Raw genomic sequence first — 24,885 nt, forward strand, 5'->3', positions numbered from 1 at the left:
TTTATCAATACAGTAAACCATCAAACATCTAAGATGAAATATTTTCAGAATAAGAAAAAAATTAACAAAATGACAAGAACAATGTACCTTTCAATAATAACCCTGAATCCAAATAGTTCTTCAATGAAAAGACTAATACTACCTGACTGAATCAAAAAACTAGACCTGACAAAATGCTGCCTAAAAAAAAAAAAACTCACCTCACTTGCAAATACAAGCACAAACTTAAAGGATGGAAATGATATTCCAAGCAAATGAATTCTGAAAGTAAGCAAGAGTAGCTATACTTTTATCTGACAAAATAGACTTTAAGCCCAAATTGGTTAGCAGACACATGGAAGATCACTACATATTGAAAAAGGGAACAAACAATTCATCAAGAAAATATAACAATTATATTTGTACCAAATATTGAGCATCCAATTTTATAAAACAAACACTACTAGACATTAAAGGGAGAGACACACATACACATAATAATAGTGGGTTATTTTAATACCCTATTCTCACCAATAGATCAGCAACAGACCAAAGGGGGTGGGGGTGGGGAATCAGCCAAGAAACATCAGAGTTGAATTACATTACAGACTGGATGGATTTAACAGACATCTACAGTATATGCAATCTAAAAGCTGCAGAATACACATTCTTTTCATCAGCCTGTGAAACTTTTTTCCAAAACAGTTTGTATATTAAACCCTAAAGCAAGTCTTAACAAAAAAATCATTTCTTGCATCTTAACAGATCACAATAACATGAAACTAGAAGTCAACAGCAAGAGAAAACTACAGGAATTAAACAGACACAAAGAGAATCAACGGCACATAGTTAACAAATAGTGGATCAATGAAGAAATAAGGGGCGAATATTTTTTAAATTCCTAGAATTAAACAAAAATGGAAACCCAACATAGCAGAACCTGTGGGATACAGCAAAAGCAATACTAAGGTAAGTTTATATCAATGAGTAAAAAAAAAAGAAAAAAAAAAAAAGCCCACAGATCTCAAATAAATAACTCAAGGTCTTCGAAAAAATAAGAACAAATCAAACCCCAAATCACTAGCAGGGAAGAAATAATAAAGATCAGAGCAGAAATAAATGAATAAAGACTAAAAAATCAACACAACAGATCAATGCAACAAAGAATAAATTACTTGAAAAGATAAACAAAACTGACAAATCTTTAGCTAAACTAACAAAAGAAAAAGTGAAGACCCAAATAAATAAAATTACAACAGATGCCACTGAAATTCAAAGGATTATTAGGAAACATTTTGAAAAAGCATATCAAAAATTGGAAAATCTAAAAGAAATGGAAAATTTTCTGGACACATATGACCCACCAAAATTGAATCAAGAGGATATTTTAAAAACTTAAATAGGTCAATAACAAGTAATGAAGCTGAAGCAGTAATTAAAAGTCTCTCAACAAGGAAAAGCCCATGTCTAAAATTTTAAAGAACAAACAACAATGCTCTGCAAACCATTCCATAAAATAGGGAAGAAACCCTTCCAAACTCATTCTATTAAGCCATTATTATCTTGCTTCCAAAACTTGATAAGGACACAATTTTTTAAAAAAAAGAATATAAATATAAAATATCCCAGATGAATACAGATGCAAAATCCTCAGTAAAATACTTGCAAATCAAATTCAATTGCATGTTAAAATGGTCTCACTCCTTGATAAAGTTGGTTTCATTCCAGGGACACAAAGATGGTCCAATATATGAACATCTAAGACAGCACATAAACAGAATTAAGAACAAAAATCCCATGATCATCTCAAAAATATAGAAAAAGTCTTTGATAAAATTCAACATCCCTTCCATGATAAAATTCCTGAATGAATTAGATATAGAAAGATCGTATCTCAGCATAATAAAGGTATATAAGACAAACCCACAGCCAACATCATACTGAAAGGGGACAAACTGAAAACCATTTCCTCTAAGATCAGGAACAAAACGAAAGGATGTCTGCTTTCACCACTCTTATTCAATACAGTACTAGAAACTTAAGCCACAGCAACTAGGTAAGAGAAAGAAATAAAAGGAATATACATAGCAAAGGAGAAAGTCCAATCATTCCTATTTGCTGATAATATGATTCTATACTTCAAAAGTCCTGAAGAATCCACCAAAAGACACTTAGCACTGATAAACAAAAAACAAATTCAGGAAAGTAGCAGGATATAAAAATCAACATACAAAGTCAATAGGTTTTCTGTACACCAATAATTAATTCACTGAAAAAGAAATCAGTGAAGCAATCCTATTAGCAACAGCCTCAAAAAATTTATCTAATAATACACCTACGGAGGTGAAAAACCCCTATAATGAAAATTATAAAACTCTCAAGAAAGAAACGGCAGAAAACACTAGAGCAATGCTAGTAGCATCACAATACCTGATTGTAAAACATACTAGAGCCATAGTGACATAAAACAGCGGAAGACCAACAGAACAGATGAGAGGATCCAGAAATAAATGCATGTATCTACAGCCAACTGATTCCTGACAAATGTGCTAAAAACATACAGTGATGAAAAGACGTCCTCTAAATAAATGGGCTAGGTAAACTGAATATCTGCATACAGAAAATTGAAACTAGATTCCTGTCTTTCACCCTGTACAAAAGTCAAATCAAAATGGATCAAAGAACCTAAAACATGGAAACTACTAAAAGAAAACAAAGGGAAAACACTCCAAGATATTGGCACAGGCAACAATTTATGAATAGTAAGTACTCCAGGAGCTCAGGAAACAAAAGCAAGAATTTTAAAATTTTCTGTACAGTAAATCTGCTAATAGAAATCTAGAGAATAGGAGAAAATGTTTGCCATCTAATCATATGACAGAGGATTAATATGCAGAATATTTTTTTAATTAACAAAAGAACAAGTAATTTGATCAAAACATGGGCAACTGATCCGAACAGAGATTTCTCAAAAGAAATTCAAATGGCCAATAAATATATGAAAGCCATCTGGGAAATGCAAATCAAAACTATATTAAGCAAGATATGATGGCGCACACCTGTAATCTCGGCTGGGGAGGCTGAAGCAGGAAGATCATATGTTCTTAACCAGCCTCAGCAATGTAGTAAGGCCCTATGCAACTTAGCGAGATCCCGTCTAATAAAATACAACAAAAGGGATGGGGAAGTGGCTCAGTGTTTAAGCACCCCTGGGTTCAATCCCTGTTACAAAAACAAAACAAACAAACAAAAAAAAAAACAACACTATATTGGACTGGGCAAGGTGGCACACTCTTGTAATCACAGCAACTCAGGAGGCTAAGGCAGGAGGATCACAAATTCAAAGCCAGCTTCAGCAATTTAGTAAGACCCTGGATAGCAAAGCAAGCAAACCCTGTCTCAAAAAAAAAAAAAAAAAAAATTTAAAGGGCTGGAGATGTGGCTCAGTGATTAAGTGCCCCTGGGTTCAATCCTGGTACCAAAAAATAATAAAATAATAATTTAAAATAAAAACTATAATGAGATTCCATCTCACCCCAGTCAAAATGGCCATTGTTCAAATAAATTAATTAATTTAATTAAATTAAAAAATAACATGCTGACAAGGATGGAGAAAAAGGAACCCACAAACACTGTTGTTGGGGAATGTAAACTAGTGTAGCCACTATGGAAAATAGTACTTGAGTGTCCTTGAAAAACTAAAAATAGAATTATCATATGATCCAGCCATACAACTCCTGGGTATATATCCAAAGAAAATGAAGTCAGCATACAAAAGAGATACATGCATACTCATGTTCATTGTTGGACTACTTACACTAGCTAAGATATGGAATCAGTCTAGGTACTCATCAACAGAAGAATGGATAAATATGGTAGAAACACACAAGTTATTATCCATAAATAAGAATGAAATCTTGTCATTTCCAGGAAAGTCAATGGAACTGGAAGACATCAGGTTTAGTGAAATAAACCAGACACAAAAGACAAGTATCACACGTTTTCTTTCATAAATGAAACCTAAAAAAAAGAAGGGAAAAAAAACCCTGAAAGTAGAAGAATGGCTATCTGGGAAAGGGAAGGAAAAGTGGGGAGAGGAGCAAGAAAGTGTAGAAGGAAGGTGAACATGATCAAGGCAGGATATATGCACATACATAAATATTTCAGTAAAACCCATTAATTTTTGCAATTAATATATTAATTATTATAATAAAAATAACTTATGTCAAACTTTAAAACAATATTTTTGTGAAAAAACATAATATATGCTGAATATAGCAGTCTTTGCAAGCATGCAACAATTTATCTCATCTAAAATACTTTAAACAGAAATTTTAGTCATAAAACAAAAACTTTGGAATATGTGGGTTTCAACAAGGATTTACATCATATTTTATATAGAAACTTAAAATATTTATTGTAGGACCTGACCTATCAATTTCTGTCTTTGTTATGCTTTGGGGGCAAAGTATATAGTGAGCTCCTAGGCATCTGAGTATATGTTCATTTATGAAGGTTTTCATAACAGTATACTTCAAATTTGATAAAACTATAAGTCAGTGGGTGTGCAACTGACAGGAAAGAAAATCTAACAGCATATACCAAGACTCCCCAGAACTCATGAATAGTAAAAAAGTAAAATCACAACAAATTTATAACTACTCAATCCAGAATTAATTTACTCTCATTAACTTTACTCAAGTATTAGAGGAATAGCAATTGTCATTTAATTGCAGTAGGGATGTTCAATCAAATAGACCAAAAAAAAAAAAAAAAAAAAAGGTGCATAGAGTATAAAAATGCTTAAAGGAATCCAAAGTAGATCCTCTTTTGTACTTTCAATTGCTTCCCAAAACATATGGATTCTTTTACCAAGGAGAAAACGAGACCTTTTTTCTGATGTACAAATTTGATTTTTTAACCCAGAAATGAAACAATGGCTGCACAAGTCTCTGGTTTTAGGCATATCACTCCAACTAAGTTTTTCCAAGAGCCCTGATAGGTTATCTTCTATGTTTACACAAGCATTACCATTTATCACACAAAGGACAAAGAAAAGTTTCCAGTCTTTTTCTATTCTTTCTATAAGCAAAAGGATTAAATTTAATGATACCATTCACTGATTCTTCAAAAGACAACAAATACTACCCTAGAATGCAATTATATTTATGAATTAACTATCCTACTTTTGACACAAAATTTAATATAACCAAGGACTCCCTGAAAGATGGTTCAAATAAATATCTCAATGTTGAAATATGAGCAATCATCTGTAAGATTAACCAGGCAACTCACAAGCTATAGACTAGCCAGCATATCCTTCAAGAATGATTAAAAATGTATGAAAAATGATTAGTATCTACTAATGCCAAGTATAATTCTTCTCTCATTGAGACTTAAATTTAAATAATGCCCTACCCATCAGTTTTTCTCACAATATTCACCTAAAAAGGTACTTGGAAACTCAAGGGGAAAAAGTACTTCAAAACATCACTGAATATGGACTGGTGACATGGCTCAGCAGTAGTATGCTTCAGCAGCATGCACAAGGCCCTGGGTTTGATCTCCAGTGTCACCCCCCCCCCCAAAAAAAAAATCAATTAATATGATTTTAGATAAAACACATTCTAACTACTAAAAGGCCTCATCTTTTATCAATTTTCTCCTCTGTGAAAATAAAGGAAAAAGTGCTTTAAATAACAAAGGAATTAAAAAAAACTTTTCACATATAATTTTTCAGCAATCATTTTGAAATACATGATCTCCGTGGGAGTACTAGAAGTTAACATTGTCAAAGAAATTCTTTTTTCCTTTTTAATGTGTTAGAAAAAGTAGTTAAGCAGTATTATGTCCAATCTGTTCTAGAACATTATATACATTAATTCATTTAACCATAATATTAACTATAAGATTACTAAAATTATCCCCATTTTACATATGGAGAAATGTAGACAGTGAAAATTAAAATACACACAGAGAGACACAGACTATAGCAAGTAAGCAGAGAAGCCACTGAGAACTGAAGCAGTAGAACACCCTGATTCATATTCTCAAACACTACATAATAACACATAACTTCCCTTATATGTACTGGTTGGAACACATGATAGTTGTTCTTTCTTCTATGAGTTATAAAAATCAATGACTGAGAAGCACAACCTTTTTGTATTTACCTAGACAGAACTGGTATATTCTCACAGCCTTCATATCTCTTTAATAAACATATCCCTAATTGTTTCTAATTAATTTAAGTACAAGGTTATGAACATCCTAGAGAAGAAAGGATATTTTGCTGTTTGACAATAAGACAGAAAAAAGGAAGGTGGCTTTAAAAAAAAAAAAAAAGTCACTCTAGGTTATACACAAGGGAGGGAGAACAAATCTTTTTTTTTTTTCTTTGAGACACAAATCTTATTAAATACTTAGTATATTTTGCAAATGTAATTAAACACTTCAAAATGTATGTGACCAAACTGGAACACAGCTCAAGTAGTATTTTCTGCTAACCTCTATTAAGAGTTAAGATTTGATTAGAAACTACAATTGCTATACTTGTCTTATTTGATGCCCAGGAGAGTCTCATGAACTGGTATTTTTCTATCCATTTTACAAGAGGAAATAGATTCCAAAATGTCAATAAATATACCTGAGATCACACAGTTAGGGAGGCTGGCCATTTCCAAAGTCTGCAAAATTAAGACTATTTATTCATAGCTTTCTCCTGAGAGTAGATTTTTTTTAAAGAGAATTTTTTTAATTCTAATTTGTTATGTATGACAGCAGAATGCATTACAATCCATATTACACATATAGAGCACAATTTTTCATATCTCTGGTTGTACACAAAGTAGAGTCACATCATTCCTCTTCATACATGTACTTAGGATAACGATGTCCATCTCATTACACCGTCTTTCTTACCCCCATACCCCCTCTCTTCACCTCCCTCCCCTTTGCTCTATCTAGAGTTCATCTAATCCACCCATACTCCCCCCACAAACCCATTATGAATCAGCATCCTTATATCAGAGAAAACATTTGGCATTTGTTTTCTGGGGATTGGCTAACTTCACTTAGCATTATATCTGAGTGTAGATTTGAGAAATGAAATTTGTTAAGTTACAAAGGCATGAAACAGACAGCCCATAAGAATATCCAATCCAGGGAGTAAGATCAAAGATATGATCAGGATCCAATTTCGGGCTGGGGATGTGGCTCACATGGTAGCGCACTCGCCTGGCATGCATGTGGCCCGGGTTCCATCCTCAGCACCACATACAAACAAAGATGTTGTGTCCATTGAAAACTAAAAAAAAAAAAAAAAAAAAAAAAAAAAAATTAAAAAAAAAAAAGGATCCAATTTCATTTTGCTCCAAAGCAGATTCTCCAAAGATGCTCTGAGAAATTTTTACAGGGGGTCTTGAGATCAAAATAATTTTTACAATACTAAAAAGTTATTTGCTCTTTCTACACTTATCTCACAAATGTACAGTTTTTATAGAGACTAAATTTCATAGAATACTGTAATAGATTAAAATGCAAAAATGTGCATTAAGATGTGAGAATCCATCTGTTTTCAAGTAAGCTACACATTAAAGGAGATCTGCAAGTATATAATAATATATGCAAATGTAACCCACCTAAATGAAAAGTCTTAAGAGTTTTCCATGAATATTTGAGTATAAAGAGAAGGCTGAAAACCCATTCTCTTAAACCTATTCCCAACCAATCTTCAAATCTACAATCTGGTCTTCTGCATTGATTTACTCACCAGGATTAAGTGGCCTATATAAATCGAAACTTCTGGGTTTTACCATATTATTTATTTGTTAAGAATGCTTTTTTTAAAAGAAAATATCCCTTACCCCATCACATCACTAAATCCCCCCAAAATTTGTTATATTAAGCCAATTATTTCAATTATTTCTTGTTCTACATTTTTAATTAACACTATACTTTATTCTCTAGTTAGAATAGTTTCTATAGTTCTACATCCCTCAAAATGAACGAAAAAGTTATATCAAATCTATAAAACTGAAGGCTCTGCCTGACTCATGATAATCCCATTGATGTAAAGATATCATAGAGTAAAGCTAATCATTTGCTCTTTTTTAATATGTGAAATCTTTTTATCTTAAAATTTGTATTGGTGTATTATAATCATACATAATAGTGACATTCACTATTACATATTTGTACATGTATACAATAGAACAATAAAACTTGATTAATTTCATTTCTCAGTACCTCCTTTTTTCCTCCCTCCTCTACCCTTTTTTTTTTGGTTTTGTTTTCGGTACTAGGGATTGTGCTCAGGGGCACTCCACCACTAAGCAACATCCCCAGCCCTATTTTGTATTTTATTTAAAGACAGGGTCTCACTGAGTTGCTTAGTGCCACCCAGTTGCTGAGGCTGGCTTTGAATTCTTGATCCTCCGGCCTCAGCCTCCCAAGCTGCTAGGATTACAGTCGTGCACCACCATGCCCAGCCTCATTTACCCTTTTAATCAATCTTAATTCCAACAATAAGAAATTAAAACAGCAATTTGGGACCTAATTTTAGTAGGAAAAATTAAGTAATAACACATACATTTACATATTTAGAAGGACACATTCTTATAGTGTGGGACTTACTCAAACTAAAAAGTTTTCTCTCAACAAAAGAAACAATAAGAGAGATAAACAGGGAGCCTACATCCTGGGAACAAATCTTTACTCCACACACTTCAGATAGAGCCCTAATATCCAGAGTATACAAAGAACTCAAAAAATTAGATAATAAGATAACAAATAACCCAATCAACAAATGGGCCAAGGACCTGAACAGACACTTGTCAGAGGAGAACATACAATCAATTAACAAGTACATGAAAAAATGCTCAACATCGCTAGCAATCAGAGAAATGCAAATCAAAACCACCCTAAGATACCATCTCACTCCAGTAAGATTGGCAGCCATTAAGAAGTCCAACAACAACAAGTGCTGGCGAGGATGCGGGGAAATGGGTACACTTGTTCATTGTTGGTGGGACTGCAAAATGGTGCAGCCAATTTGGAAAGCAGTATGGAGATTTCTTGGAAAGCTGGGAATGGAACCACCATTTGACCCAGCTATTCCCCTTCTCGGTCTATTCCCTAAAGACCTAACAAGAGCATGCTACAGGGACACTGCTACATCGATGTTCATAGCAGCACAATTCACGATAGCAAGATTGTGGAACCAACCTAGAAGCCCTTCAATAGATGAATGGATTAAAAAAATGTGGCATTTATACACAATGGAGTATTACTCTGCAATAAGAAATGACAAAATCATAGAATTTGGAGAGAAATGGATGGCATTAGAGCAGATTATGCTAAGCGAAGCTAGCCAATCCTTAAAAAACAAATGCCAAATGTCTTCTTTGATATAAGGGGAGTAACCAAGGACAGGGTAGAGACGAAGAGCTTGAGAAGAAGATTAACATTAAACAGGGATGATAGGCAGGAGGGAAAGGGAGAGAGAAGGGAAATTGCATGGAATTGGAAGGTGAGCCTCAGGGTTATACACAATTACATATAAGAGGAAAGGAGGGGTAGGAGAAAAATTATATAAGTGGAAGAAACGATTTATAGTAGAGGGGGTGGAGAGAGAGAAGGGGAGGGGAGGGGAGGGGAGGGGGGATAGTGGAGAATGGGATAGACAGCAGAATACATCAGTCACTAGAAAGGCAATTTGTAAATCAATGGCAATGTAACTGATGTGACACAGCAATCTGTATACGGGGTAAAAATGGGAGTTCATAACCCACTTGAATCAATCTGTGAAATATGGTATATTAAGAACTATGTAATGTTTTGAACAACCAACAATAAAAAAAAAATCTTAAAAAAAAAAAAAAGAATGAAACCTTAATTCCCTTCAAAAATATTAAGTCCATATCATATGACACATTTTTCAATTATGACTAAATAATATTAGGTATTGTTTTTAATATGTTTTATAATACAAGTCTCACAAAATATTCTACTTTCTAAATAGTCATGCACATTTCAATGAGAATGTTCTTAGCATACTTGGCACAAGGTAAACATAAATTTTTCTCTGCATATTAAAAAGAAAAAATAAGAAGAATATGTATAACTTTATAGCCTTTGTCTTCAAGACACATCTGATCTGAACAACTCAACATACTATTTGTCATTCTGCAATTTATGACACAATAATGATTTATTACATTTTTAGAAAACTAATACTATAAAGCCTTTGTAAGACAAATTCTACTGGATAGGGGCCAACTTGCCTTGGCAACAGTGGAAGTCTTGGCAACATATTAAAAATTCCAGCACTCTTCAACCTTCTGGTAAAGTTTTTCTCTGAGGAAAGAAAAGGCTATTAAGAAAAAGATCAGTCTTACATGATTAATTTTGAAGACTGGAAATACCCGCAAAAAAGAGTCTTCCCAAAACTGACCTTAAAACTATAAAATTACCATCACCTTAGGAAAAACTTTGTGGTGATTGTATTTTGGGGGGGACACCTTAATCATCTACCACATTAGTTGCTAAGTAGAAAATTAGAAATTGCTCACATACCAATTCTAATATGAAGGAACAAAACAACAAGTCATATAACAAAGCATACCCCACTTTCTTTATAAGATCTATAGTAATCAAAACAATAAGAAGAAAATTTATACCTAACTCCATAGCCACAACTTTGTTTTTTTCCCAAAGGTTTTCACTTTTACTCGTAGGATTTTTCTATTGTAATACTTCCACTTATTTAGGAAATATCAGCATATTACAAGTAGAAAAATTAAAGTACTGGACTAAATTAATATAAAATAAAAAGATGGTAAAATATGCAATATATGCATTACAAATGACAGATCTTTTAAATATTCAAAGATAGGTTTCTCATGAGGATGTAGAAAAACATTTAAAAACAGTGATTCTTGAATTAACTAAAATTCTCATCAACAGAATATTTTTGGTTATCTGAATTCTCCACTAAGTGGAATTAAATAGACTCCAGTTAATGAAAGACTGGCTATCTGGGCGTAGATTCTCCATTATTACTCACTACCTGTTCGGTCTTGATCCTCAAAAGCTGAGAGGTAACATATTTCTACATTTAATTAACACCACGGTGAAATGTTAATTACATATTACTTTGACACTAGTGATGAAGGGTTTACAGCCTACAGGAAGTCCACTTTGTGTAACAAAAATTGAGAGTAAGTTTTAGAGTAAGCCTAATCTAGGTTCAAATCCTGATTCCCTCATTTGGACATTGGTGAGAATAAGAAGTCTGACACTGAGAAAGCCATGCTCAGTTTTCTTTTTCAAGAAGGAATTAACAACTATCTCAAAAGAATGTAACATCTAAATTAGAATTGATGTATTGTGGCTAGCACGAGGTGAAGCATCCAACAGACATTACTTCCTCTACTATACTTTCAAATAATGAACATCAAATATATGTGCTGTATGTAAAACTGCAGGCTACACACCACTGACCATCTCTCTTCCCCATCACAGTCAAAATGAGATAAACTTTTGTGGGGTAACATGTGAGCCAAGTTCGTAAAATTATTAGTACAAAAATATTCTCAATTTTAAATAACTAACTTCCACGATGCTAAATGCATTTATGAATGTCAAAATTAACCCCACTATTATGTATAAACTAAAAAATAGATTTAAAAAAACCTACAAACAGAATTTCCCAACATATAATACCTATGTTAATAACATCATAACAGATTTAACATTTGTACACACTCAACATCTGTACACACTCAAAAAAACTGTTAAAGGAAAATTCATCACTGGAGCCAACTGATCTTTTTCCACTTAGGCATATAAGGCCTATGTGCTGACCCTGTTATTTTTCAGCCCCATCTTTAGAGATCACATACCCAATAAGTACTTTCATTATCTCAGTGAAATTATTTGTAACTTCCATTCCTTTAAGGTGTTTTGTTCAGGCCTCTCTGCTTTACACAAGCATATCCCTCTACCCAGAACCACTAGGTCCTCCCATTCTTCATCCCATGCTCTGTCCTCCTGGCAAATTCTTATTCTTTCTTTATAATTCTATTTTAAAACCCCTTCATCCTAAAAAACATGGCCAGAGACCTCAAAGCCCTGTGAAAACCAGGTAGAGGAAGGACAAATTTACTTCTCCACAGAAGTAAAAATAACTTCAGACAGGCTTAATACTGGTCAAGTAGTAAGTTTAAGGGTAAGTAAGCAGAACATGTGAGAATATTCTTCAGAAAGAAAGGCAGTGGCACAACAAAGCAGCTTTGCTATAGTCACTCCACAGGCAGGGAGCAGGAGAAAGGTACAGTACTTCTGACTATTTCAGTGTATAGTCAGATGGCAACATTTTGGTTAATGATAAGACTGCACATACAACAGTGATCCCATAAGATTACAATGGAGCTGAAAAATTCCTACCACCTAGAGACATCAAAATGCAACCCATCAGTTATATATGTGTGGTGATGTTAGTATGAGTGAATCTACTGTAATGCCAGTCATAAAAAATATATATATATTCAATTATATGTAGTACACATTACTTGATAATGATTTTGAACAATTATGTTACTGTCTATGTATTTGCTACGCTGTACTTTTCACTGTTAGAGTATATTCCTTCTACTTATATGCAAAATGCTTACTATAAAATAATATGCCACATTTATGCTAGTAGCAACCTCAAACATCTTGTTTGCCACATCTCGATTGTGTGGCAAAAAGCCATGTTGAGTGACTGACCTATAATATCCAGACTTGTATAAGCACACTATCATATCTGCATAATGAAGACTCCTAGTGCTACATTTTGCAGAATGTGTCCCCATCATTTACTGAAGCAGAACTGTATATGCTTATCTATCCCAATCTTGACTTACCTAAGGCTTTCTCCACATCTATACATTGACATCAGCACTGCTGAACAGTCACATAACAAAGCAGTTTTGATCAACAAACCTAAATGAGTGTCAACACTGATTAACAATCTTACTACATTTCTCAGCCAAGCTTGATCTCCCATTCTCTCCAATGCTCACTTCAAACCATATCCAATAACATACATAATAATCTCTTCCCCACCTATCACAATTGCAATTGTACATATCTGTAAACAGTTGATATTAAAGACAGAAACCTGCAAGCAGAAATTTCCTCAACTACCTACACCAATATAACTACCCTATATTCTTACCTATCCTTCCCAATTTTATAGGAGTTTGACCACTCCCACATCAGCCTTAAAAACATTTCCTTGACTTCCCTATAACAATATACTGGTTTTCTTTTAACCCCTGGCCATTCCTTTTCAGGTTTATTCCACTCTTGCCCTACCCCCAGACACCCCCCCACACACAAATACATACCAGTGTGGCCATTAAGAACTTAAAAGTCCCAAGCATTTTTCATATTATTTGTTTCCTTCATAGGCAAGCTCATTCAGAGACATGACTTCAGTATTCTGTCTCCCAGATTTCTCTCTCTGACCCTGACCTCTTCACTGGGCTGAAGACTCATATCCAACTGTGTCTGCTTGGGTGTTTTAGATACCTTAACTGTTAAAGTTAGGCTTGATTCCTCAGGTGAAAAAATTCAAAGTCAAACCACTCACCAAGAAAATGTATTGTCTTTATAGATGTGCCCAGGAATTAGATGTTTTATAAATACATTTTGAGTGAGCACTGAGAACTGAAACTGTCTACCCTGAGTTTACAGTCTACAATAACTATCACTATTCATCTGTCTTCAACAAATGACTTTACTATTCCAGGAAAGTCTTGTGAAATAGATAAGAGTTCCAAATAACTTCATTGTTCATTTCAGGAACTTCCAGAAAAACCCATACAAACCAAAGCAGAATATTCATTTTTTTAATAAACAACAGGTAAATGACTGTTCACTTTCCAAGACTGAAAATCTTACCTTAAAACCTTTGCCTTGCTAAGTCTGTCAATCCTAAACTATTACATCATGAACCTTACTCTGATTCCAAATGTTATGGTTTGGATCTGGAAAGTCTCATGTGTTCAGAGGTAGGGCTTTGGGAAATGATTGGATTATGAGGGCTCTGACCTTATTAGTGGATTAATCCACTGATGGCTGAATGGACTCCTGGTAGGTGGGACCTATTTGGAGGAAATAGGTTAATGGGGAAGGGGATGCTCTTTGAGTGTTTATCTTCTCTCCAGCTCCTCCCCTTCCTTTGTCCCTTCCAACTTCCTGGCTGCCATCAGCTGAGCAACTTTCCTCTGCTACACACTTCTGCCATGAGATTGTTCCTCACCTCAGGTCCAAAGCAATAGAGCCAGCAGATCACATTCTGGTCACAGAGATAAAAAGCTAACAGTAATCAAGTCTTACATTGAAATACCCATCTTAAGCTCGACTCCAACCCCTCAATATAATACCCCAACTTTGCTGTCCCCCTTTCCACTACACTATACTTTTCACCACAACACCCCTTACCCCCCTGCAGATGCTACCAACTCTGGAAATGTGAACTCTCCTTTGTTGCTAAAAGCTAGAAACTCAACAGGTGATTTCTGGTGGTCATTCCATAGCCCTACCAGATACCACTCCAAATGTCTATTAAAAATTCAGTTCAGCAATACTAGACTCATAACAGTGTGGGGAAAATATTCATTCTATATTAGGCAGTATCCATTGACACTACTGATATCCCAGTTTCTCAATAATACAACTAACTGGTTCACTCATTATATTTTGAATGCCAAATAAAGAGGTTACAAATATCAGAGGTCAATGTATCACTCAGGAGTTCTAAGGAAGGTAAGAAATAGATCACAGATAAACTTAATAATCTAAGCAAGAATCATGAGAAACAGAATGGGGAAAGTTGAATATATGAATAATCCACAATACTATGAAAAATATTATAAAATATATTACAATTTAAGAGTGAAAAGAAACTTCCATAAGGAGAAAATGTTTGGGCATTTCTTTTACTAGAAATCACTTAAAACACAAAGACCAAGGCATGCTTATGTAAGAGTAATTTGAAAGAAAAGGTAAAGCATTTAAAATGCCCCAAAGAGGGCTGAAGTCGTGGCTTAGTGGTTGAGTGCTTGCCTAGCATGTGTGAGGCACTGGGCTCAATCCTCAGCACCACATGAAAATAAATAAAATAAATGTTTCCATCTACAACTAAAGAAAAATTAAAAAAAAAATAAAAATAAAAATAAAATGCCCCAAAGATGGGGAGGATTAAAACATCCCAATTTTAAGATTAAGTGAAAAGGAACACATGTTCTTTCATGGAAGAATAATATGTATGTATTCCCTTAAAATCTTACTATAATAAAGCCTTTTGTAACTATATTTTAAAATCCAGAAACATAAAAGGGAAAATTATACAATGGTATAAAAGAAAAAGTTTTGCATTAAAAAAAAACTATAAACAACCTAAAAAAATGCAACCCACATCATACATAAAGAGCTTATCTCCTTATAGAGAACTCCTAAAGCCAAGAAAAAAAAGACCAACGACCTAATAGAAAAACAAAGGTCATGAGAGTTCAATGGGAAAAAAATTAAATGTCCACTGGACATATGAAAAAATACCTAACATCACTGATAAAGAGAGAAACACAACAGCCTCAATTACACCAGTTCTCATCAAACTGACAAAACTTCTAAGTCTGACAACATATTCAGCAGGCAACACTATGGAAAAATGCTTCATATACTTTCAGGTAATAGTATGGCAATCTGGCAGTATCTACCACAGTAACAGAAGCATTTATCTTACTTTAAATAAGCTTTTATTTTAGAATTTTTTAGATTTATATAAAAATTGTAAATTGTATCAAATTCTTCTATTTCACACATCCAGTTTTTACTATTAAGATCTTACAATAGTATGGTACCCTTGTTATAATTAATGAACAAATACTAATGCATTATTATTTACTCAAGTCCATTCTTTATTTAGATTTCCTTAGTTTTTACCTAATATATTATTTCTGTTACCAGGCCTTATCCAGTTTACCACATTATATTGTAATAATCATGTCTTCTTAGGTTACTCTTGGCTGTAACAGTCTCTCTAGACTTCCCTGTTTTTGATGACCTTGACAGTTTTGAGGAGTAATATACAAATATTTTGTACAAAGTCCCTCAACTGGGATTTGTATCATGCTTTTTTTTTTTTTTTTCATGATTAGACTGGGGTTATGGTTTGGGGGAAGGAAGACCACAGAAGTAAAGTGTCACTCTCATCACATCATGCTATCAATATGATTTATCACTGTTAATGCTAACTTTGATCACATGATTGAGGTGACCATTTCTCCCAAGTCAAATTATTCTTTTCCCAATTTTCCATACTGTACTATTTTGAAAGAAGTTACACAGCGTAGGGTATACCTCCTTGAGAACTGAATAGCTACATGAATCATTTGGAATTCTTCTGCACAAAAGATTCATTTACTCTTTCCCATTTATTTAGTTGACCATTTATTTTTATCAGTATAAACTCATGAATAACATTTTAAGCTTTGGTTATAATTCAACACTACTTCATTTTGTTGCACAAATTTTCCCAGTATTGGTCACTGGAAATTCTTTTACTGAACTATGTCCCTTCAACAAAGCCCACTCACTTTTCTTGTTTGGTATTCCTTATATTTCAGCATTATAATATGCTCCAGGTTTGCCTTTTATTTGTATCTTCTGGCCCAATCCTAAAACCAGCCATTTCTCCAAGGAGGACTTTTTATAGGAAAATGGCATTAGAAACTAAGATCTGGGTACTAGATATGCTCATTGCTACTAAGTCATTGCTTCTAGGTCCTTTCAAGTTCACAGAGCAAGAAAATGACCCAGTGACCCTGGTTCTCAAAATCAAAACGATACATTCACTTGTACAAGTAGAAAAAAAAAAAAGAAATATATATATCTCATTTGTTTCATATTCATTTGACACTACAGAGGCAAAAGATAGGAAACAACTAAAGTGTCCACATAGGATCAAGTGACTAGACTATGCTACATCCACATAATGAAATACTACACAGATCTTTAAAGATCAAAATTTTTGTCTAGTTATGGAAAGAGCTCCAAAATAAAATATACATTTGTTTATATTTGCAAAAAGAAACAGGAAAGATAAATAGGATACTAAAAGAAATGTTTACCTATAAAAGGTGTGGGAAGAAAACAAAGAGGAAGAGAACAAAGAGGAAACGAGACTTTTCTGTATCCCCCTATATACTGATTTACTGATTTAAAAATATTTTTTAAAAATGAGGTTGAATTTTTTAAAATAACTTAAAATGCCTACCAAAATAGAAGAATCTGAAGAGTTCAAATACTAAGGAAAGGGGAAAAAATTCATTTCTGAAGAGTAAATACTATGAGACAAGGAAATCTGATTTAAGAGCTATTATGTACTGGAGCTGGGGTTGTGGCTCAGCGGTAAAGCGCTCGCCTAGTATGTGCAAGGTGCTGAGTTCGATCCTCTGTACCACATAAAAATAAATAAAATAAAGGTATTGTGTCCAACTACAACTAAAAAATAAAAATAAAAAAGGAACTATTATGTACCAACAGAGTATTTCAAGTCAAACTCAGTTGAATTTAATGTACTGAGATGCACTACAGTTGCTAAAATGAGCCTATTCATAGAACCTGTACCTAACTTAGTAACTATTTAAATGGAGAGTGTTATATGATCTCATATTTAGCAGGGAGTTTAAGGAACTGCAAAATCATTTCTAAAGGTATAATTAATAGATGTATTCTTGATTATAAAATGTGCTGATATTTATAATTAAATAGAAGGGTTTATCATTTCTGTATTTTGTAAATCTACTATTTATATTTCTGATTTCCCCCAACAAAATGGGGAAACTGATTTCTAACATATAGAAACATGTCCTTATTGAGAGATAAAAATGGCAAAGGGTTTGCAAATTAAACACATTTTTCCAAGTGTTTCTAAGAGATGTTAAAAACAATTTTCATCTCTCTGAGGTGAACCAAACTAGAAAAAAGAGGGGGAGAGGTGGTAAGCTCTTCATGGGGAAGCAACCCTTTGAGGCTATTTCTGAAATGTTAACATATCACAAAAGGACATCCATTCAACTTTCAGAAGCAGCTCATTTGCAATTATGCACAAAACTTTCCAAAATAGTTCATTATAGAAACATAATATTCTGCCTAAAAAATGTTCGATATGCAGCTCAATTCTATAGATTAAAAAACTCTTAAACTCCTTAACTGGGATATCTCTTTCTTTGACCTCATTGCCTACCACTACTACCTACACAGCAACCTTATTTCTTTACATGTACCACATGGAACTATTCATTAGATGGAAAATAACAAAAAATATTTTTAAAGAAATGTAAATCTTTTTTCATACCTCCCTTTTACAGCTTTTTAATTCTAGGAAGTGTTTCTCTACTCACAAAGCTTTAGCATTACTTCCTCTAAGAAACAGACCTAACATCTTAGGCAAAATGTCATTTTCTCCTTTCTTCATAACCACAAGTTCATCTTTGATGATAAGACAAACCGATAAAATCTCTAATACACTACCTAATCTTTTACTGAGATGCTCTAACTGGTATAATCTGGACAATGGTTAAGAACAAATCTATTCCAATTCCTGATGCAACTCTTTTATAGACACGCTGACGTATCTAAGGTTCAAGTTTTATAGTAGAGAGGTAGTTTTGAAGAAACAATGAGAGCTGAAAGAGCCAACTGCAATTTTCCTCCCATAACCAATTTTTTATCTTAATTCTACATTTTTTTGCATGCCACTTATAAAAGTAGAATTTAAAAACATATAAGAATATCAAACTGTTGGGGGAAAAAACCTGAGTGTATCACCATATCAGGTAATAATATATATTAAAAGCACCAATAATAAAAAACAACCTGAAAGGAGTATGTAAATAGGCAACTGAATTAAAAAATATTATTTTTAATAAAATTATACATAACTGTTTGCTCTGAAATGAAGAAAATATCATTCAATAATTTTTTACAAAAGAAGAAACTACAAAGATTCAAAGAATGTTAATAGTCTCCTTAGAAATTTGAAGTGAAAATACAAAGGTGGTGGAACCAATCAAAGAAATTCAAATACAAATTATGGCATTCTTTCTACAAACCAATTATCAAAACCAAGTATTTTAAATATTGCAATACTAAAAATAGATGTGGTATATTATTAGTGGTACTGGGACTAATGGCAATCCCAGAAAAAAGTTCATAGACTTTGATTTGAGAATGGCACTTCTGAGCATCTACTCTAAGGAAGTGAACATCAAAGCGGAGAGACAGGAAAGGAGGTGTCACATGCTCAAAATGTCACAGAATAATTTAAAATAGAAAAATATGAAAAATAATAATTTACATCAAACACTATAAAACAATTAAACCTTTTTGATGGACTGACAAAAAAAAAACCTAAAATGATAGCCATAAAAATTAATTGGGGGGGCTGGGGTTGTGGCTCAGCATGTGCAAGGCCCTGGGTTCGATCCTCAGCACTACATAAAAATAAACAAACAAAATAAGGGTATTGTGTTTAACTAAAAAAATAAAATATTTTTTAAAAATAATTGGTATTTTTTTTAAATTCTTACATTAAATCATAAAAATTATCTTAAACAAAAAGTACCTTTAAAAAACTATTTATTAAAAAAAAGTCAAGGAAATATCTGATGATAATGACTGCATCAGGGAATTTAGATTCTCTAATTTCTACATTGTCATATATTTTTAAAATAAATTTTAAAACATAATAATAGAGTCAGACAGAAAACAGTAAGACACTGAGAAGAAATAAACTAAAAGACTATGACAAAACCATTCACTAAAAGGATAAAAATAAATAAAACAAATGGAACAGAAGACTTTTGTACATAAACTTTAAAAGATTCTCCCCCACCCCCCAAAAAAACTGATAAAACTAGAAAATTCAAAGTAGAATTAAAAAGGGAAGGAAATATAAGATGTTAATATAGAATGAAGGAAAATTTAAATCACTTTGCCTTCACTTTAGTTTATATGAGTGGATCTTTCCTTAACACTATGCTAAAACCTAAGAACAGCTTTTCTAAAACTCTAGAACCCATTAAGAATCACATAGAACATTAGAAACCCAAACCCAGAGACTGATTGAGTTGTTCTGTACTTGAAATTACACAGACAGACACACTTAGAGACACACACACATAGACAGACAGACAGACACACACACACACACATACACATTTAAAATATTTAAATTTTTTTGTTATTGCTGTTGTTTTTTTAATCACACTTTTGAAATTCAGGGCAGGGCCACTCACTGACTTAGAAGAACAAAATATCATAAATGATAATATAAGATAATGAATAATAAACATCCAAGCAGATTTTTTTAGACAAAGAATAAAATGCAACATTAGTTTCTTCTTTTAAGTAAGTTTTATGACCAGTTATTCTACTTTAATTTTAAAAAACTTAAGGTACACATAAGAGTCATTAACAAAGAATGAATATTCTTTAGACTATTTAGATGTCAAACAATGGTAGAAGCACAGATCTAAACAAGGGAAATGGAACATGGGCAAATGGTTAAGAGAAAAATTTTACTGGCCCTAAGAAACAGCTTATCATCAATGTACTTACTGAAAAAGTAAGGCTTCTTTATTCTTAATGGCCATTAGTTAAGAAACAACAATGAGGGAGTCAGGGGTATAGCTCAGTGGTAGAGTACTTGTCTAGAATACATAAGGCCCTGTGTTCAATCCCCAGCACCCCTAAAAAATAAAGAAAAGAAACAATAATGAATACCCTAAATTATTTTGTCCTCACCCGCACCTCTTCCCCCAGTATACATGAAGGACACACCGTATATCCATTAGTAATACCAGTTCACTACACAAGTGATTTCTCAAATTGTGTGGGTGGAGAGGTATATTGGAAAATCCAGGAGGTATGAATAGTTTAAAAAGCCAAAGAGATGATTTTGATTCAACAGTCCCTGTGAATCACTAATTTAGACATTCATCAACCTGAAGGAATAGATTGGTTAAATAAATTTACTACCATTATCAATAATTCTTCTCATTATATAAAGAATAACAAAAATAATTGCTAACTGTGAGTGCTCACTAGGTGCAATACTTTGCAAATTGCTTTACATCCATTATTTCAAAATCCCAGAACACTATCAAATAGGTTTTCTGTTCTTTCCCAATCTGACCTTAAAGAGTTAACTATCTCATAATCCCATAATCATGTTACTGCTCAAGTAGTCTTTATGATATAAAAAATGAAAACATATTCTAGACTATATTAAATAGAAACTTGAGTTGTAGATTTTTTCCAAAAAAATGATACCTAACATAAATGTTTCAGTCATTTTATAGTTTCCTGGGGGGTGAAGGTGGAAATCAGAGAGAAAAAAAGTTTAAATAATAAGAATATATACTGAAAAGGGAAAGGTCAGCAAAAACATATGCTGACTAATTTATTACAAAATACAATGCTGACTCTACTCTTTCTGAAAAGATAAATGTAGGTAAATCATGATTTCAAAAATTTAACTATTATAAAAACTTTCCATGTATTATGACCATATAATAAGTTGAAGGATTTAAAAAAGCACTAAATCTCATAAACTATGAAAATTCACTTTTAAAAGTCATATTTCAAATACATTGTTATGATTTATATATTAGGTGTCTCCCAAAAGCTCATTTGTGAGACAATGCAAGAAAGTTTAGAGGCAAAACTGGGCTAGGACAGCCTTAACCTAATCAATGCATTAATCGCTAATAGGGGTTACCTGGGTAATAAGTAACTACAGGCAGTAAGGATATAACTGGAGGAGGTAGGTCACTGAGGGCAGGCCCTTGGGGTATATATTTGGTCCCTCTCTCTGCTTCCTGGTGTGATGTTCTGAGCTGCTTTCCTCTGCCACAATCTTCCACCATGATGTTCTGCCTCACCTTCAGCCTAGAACAAAGGAGTCAACCATATATGGACTAAGACCTCTGAAACCATGATCCCCCAAGTAAAATTTTCCTCCTCTAATTGTTCTTGTGAGGTCTTTTGGTCAAAGAAATTAAAAAGCTGTCTAAAACACTGTTACCAAGCCATAATCTCTGATTTCTAAAGTAAGTCTATTAATATACTACTAAAGCAAAAGTAAAATTTAAAACTCGCTTTTTAAAGTCTTTAATTTTAAAAGTAAACCATAAAATAGTTTTTAACTAACTATAGTAAGTCTATTGAAAAGCAAACTCCTAGTCAACTGTATACATAAACTATCAAGGTAGCAGAAATAACATTAAACGTACTACTCAATCCTCTGAGGACAATTCTGCACTTTACTTTAGTAAATGTATTTAAGTCTAGGACTGCAAAAATACCTGAATTTTATTAGAGATAAAATATTCTCCGTTAAATCAAATTTTACTATTGATATTTACCAATGCTTGACCTTTAAAAATTGACCTTTAAGGGGCTGAGGTTGTGGCTCAGTGGTAGAGTGTATGCCTAGCATGTGTGAGGCACTGGGTTTGATCCCCAGCATCACATAAAAATAAACAAACAAAACAAAGGTATTCTGTTCATCTACAACTAAAAATTTCAAAAAAGCATTTTCTTTACATATAATAAATAATGTAATGCTATATATATTTCAATCTGTCTAAAAGACAATAATCTTTGAAGGCTACGTCACTTTCCTATTTTCACTCACAAGTTAGTACAGACCACATGTAATTAACAAGTCTCAATAATGGCAAATTACTGTCCAAATTGGCCTAAAAACTGCTTCTAGATTACTCTGAACCAACTATCATTAACACTGTATAGCTCCAATATTCAAAACCTTTGTTGACTTTTTTATTTTCTACTGTATCAAAATTTACTTTTGAGTCGGGTGCAATGGTGCACACCTGTAATCCCAGTAATTCTGGAAGCGGGAGGTAGGAAGATTGTGAGTGCAAAGCCAGGCTCAGCAACTTAGTGAGGCTCTAATTAACTCAGTACCCTGTCTCTAAATAAAATATAAAAAAAGGGCTGGGGATGTGGCTCAGGGTTAAGCACCCCAGGCTCAATCCCTGGTACTAATGAACGAAAGAAATAAAAATTTACTTTTGACTGCTTCTAGGCCATGACTACTCTGACTCTAATTTACTAATCAATAATGAAGCAATCAATGTTGCTTCTCCTAATCCCAGTATTAAACAATATATAATATGGGGAGAGTTCAGGGAAAAAAAAGCAGTCCCTCTGGAGCACAATGTCAGTCAAAAGAGGGAGAGAGAGTCTTGAAAATGACATTTGACCTCAAAAATAAAAACTTCTCTCCAAGGAAATGTCACAGCATTGTAATTTCAACATATCAATCTTTTTGTCTTTGAATTACAGCACCTACCAGTGTCTAGTACACATTTCCATTCTCCTCTGATCTCTTTTTTTTAGTACTAAAAAACACACATATTAACTATAGAAGACTATCTCAATTTAGAATAATAAGAACTTCCATGTTGTTAACTGGTAATTTCTCACAAATTTATTAATTTTTATCAACTTTTGTATTACTGAACATTAACACATACTAAAAATAATGTCATCGATTAAAAATATAGCTGGATTAAATATATGACATGAGAAGACAAAGTTAATAACTAACCTAGAATAGGGGGAAGGATAATTATCTTTGGGTATTTTTCCCATATTTTACAAACATAAAAACAAAATTTAGAAAATTCTTGAAAGTATTTAAATTATCTGTAAAAAGAAACAAGAATGTGTTATTAAAATATAAACAAAGCAATTTTTATATTAAATTAATATTTATGGCAACCAAAAAAAGCAAGTTTCTTTTCACTCTTTCTCAGGTTAAAGAACCATCTTCAGGAAATAACATTTTCTGTTCTTTAAATGTGAGCACGAGATAAGATATATATATATATATTAACAGTAGTAATTTGCTATTTTTATGTCATAAGGATCAGTTTTCGATAGAAAAAGTCATGACAAGAAATGAATAATTTGGTCTCATTTCAATTTAATCGTATATAGTCATATATGAATGAAAACGTGTTCAAAATATATGCCTTACTTACAATAAGCAATACCAATACTAAAAGCCAATGGGTTCCTGTGCGTATAAAATTTATCTGCCTTTAGGAAAAATTTTCACCCACTAATGGAGCAACCTATATAGCATATGCATCTGGATTGGCACATCCTCAAAATACTGTAAGCTAATTTTAACACATGTAAAATCAAAACAAATAAGTAAACACATAAGTAAAATTAAAAAGAAAACAAAGTAGAAATACTTCCTTAACAATGCCACTTATTTTTTTGCTTTCCAACATTCATATTCATTTCATCTTATGCATAAAGAACTGATAAATTCATGATTTTAAATAAATATGCAAATATTTTAAATATCTTTTTAGCATCCAATTTGAATTCATTGAGTAATAAACATGTTCTATGTTATTCATTTTATATGGCTCCATTTTAAGTAGTAAAAGTAACTTAATTAAGTTTAAATCCAATTTTGATTAGAGTTTCCAATTTACCACTGTTAATAAAGAACAAACGTTAATACTGAACTAATTTTTCAGCATTCCATGCCAGGGGAAGCACTAAAGCATAATGGTCTGAATGCTAAAATGGAATCTCAGGATCACTGTAGTGGTAGGACCCTGGAGACAATTATTTAACCTATAGTCCTTATTTTACTCATCTGAAAACAGGTATAATACCTATATGATGGACTTTTTGTGAAGACTTAACAAAACAATATAGTACCTAGCAGAGGATGTCATTAATGTTAATTTCTTTCACAAAGTTTATGTTATGCACTGAATGTTTAAGTGACCCCCC

General features: G+C 32.9%; 1 protein-coding gene across 3 annotated transcripts in view; it reads right to left on the reverse strand.

Annotated features, from left to right (window-relative positions):
• Nucleotides 1-24,885, reverse strand: part of CDK17 (cyclin dependent kinase 17) — a 103,665-nt gene that overhangs the window by 74,104 nt on the left and 4,676 nt on the right. The window contains exon 2 of one of the 3 annotated variants that reach the window (XM_081311068.1): nucleotides 20,656-20,786. The exons of the other annotated variants lie outside the window; for them this stretch is intronic. The gene's annotated coding sequence lies outside the window, so the exon portion shown is untranslated. The remainder of the gene's footprint in view (nucleotides 1-20,655; nucleotides 20,787-24,885) is intronic. 3 annotated transcript variants of the gene reach the window in all.

This window comes from Spermophilus citellus, assembly GCF_964194105.1.
Source record: "Spermophilus citellus genome assembly, chromosome: 10".
Taxonomy (NCBI): Eukaryota; Metazoa; Chordata; class Mammalia; order Rodentia; family Sciuridae; genus Spermophilus; species Spermophilus citellus.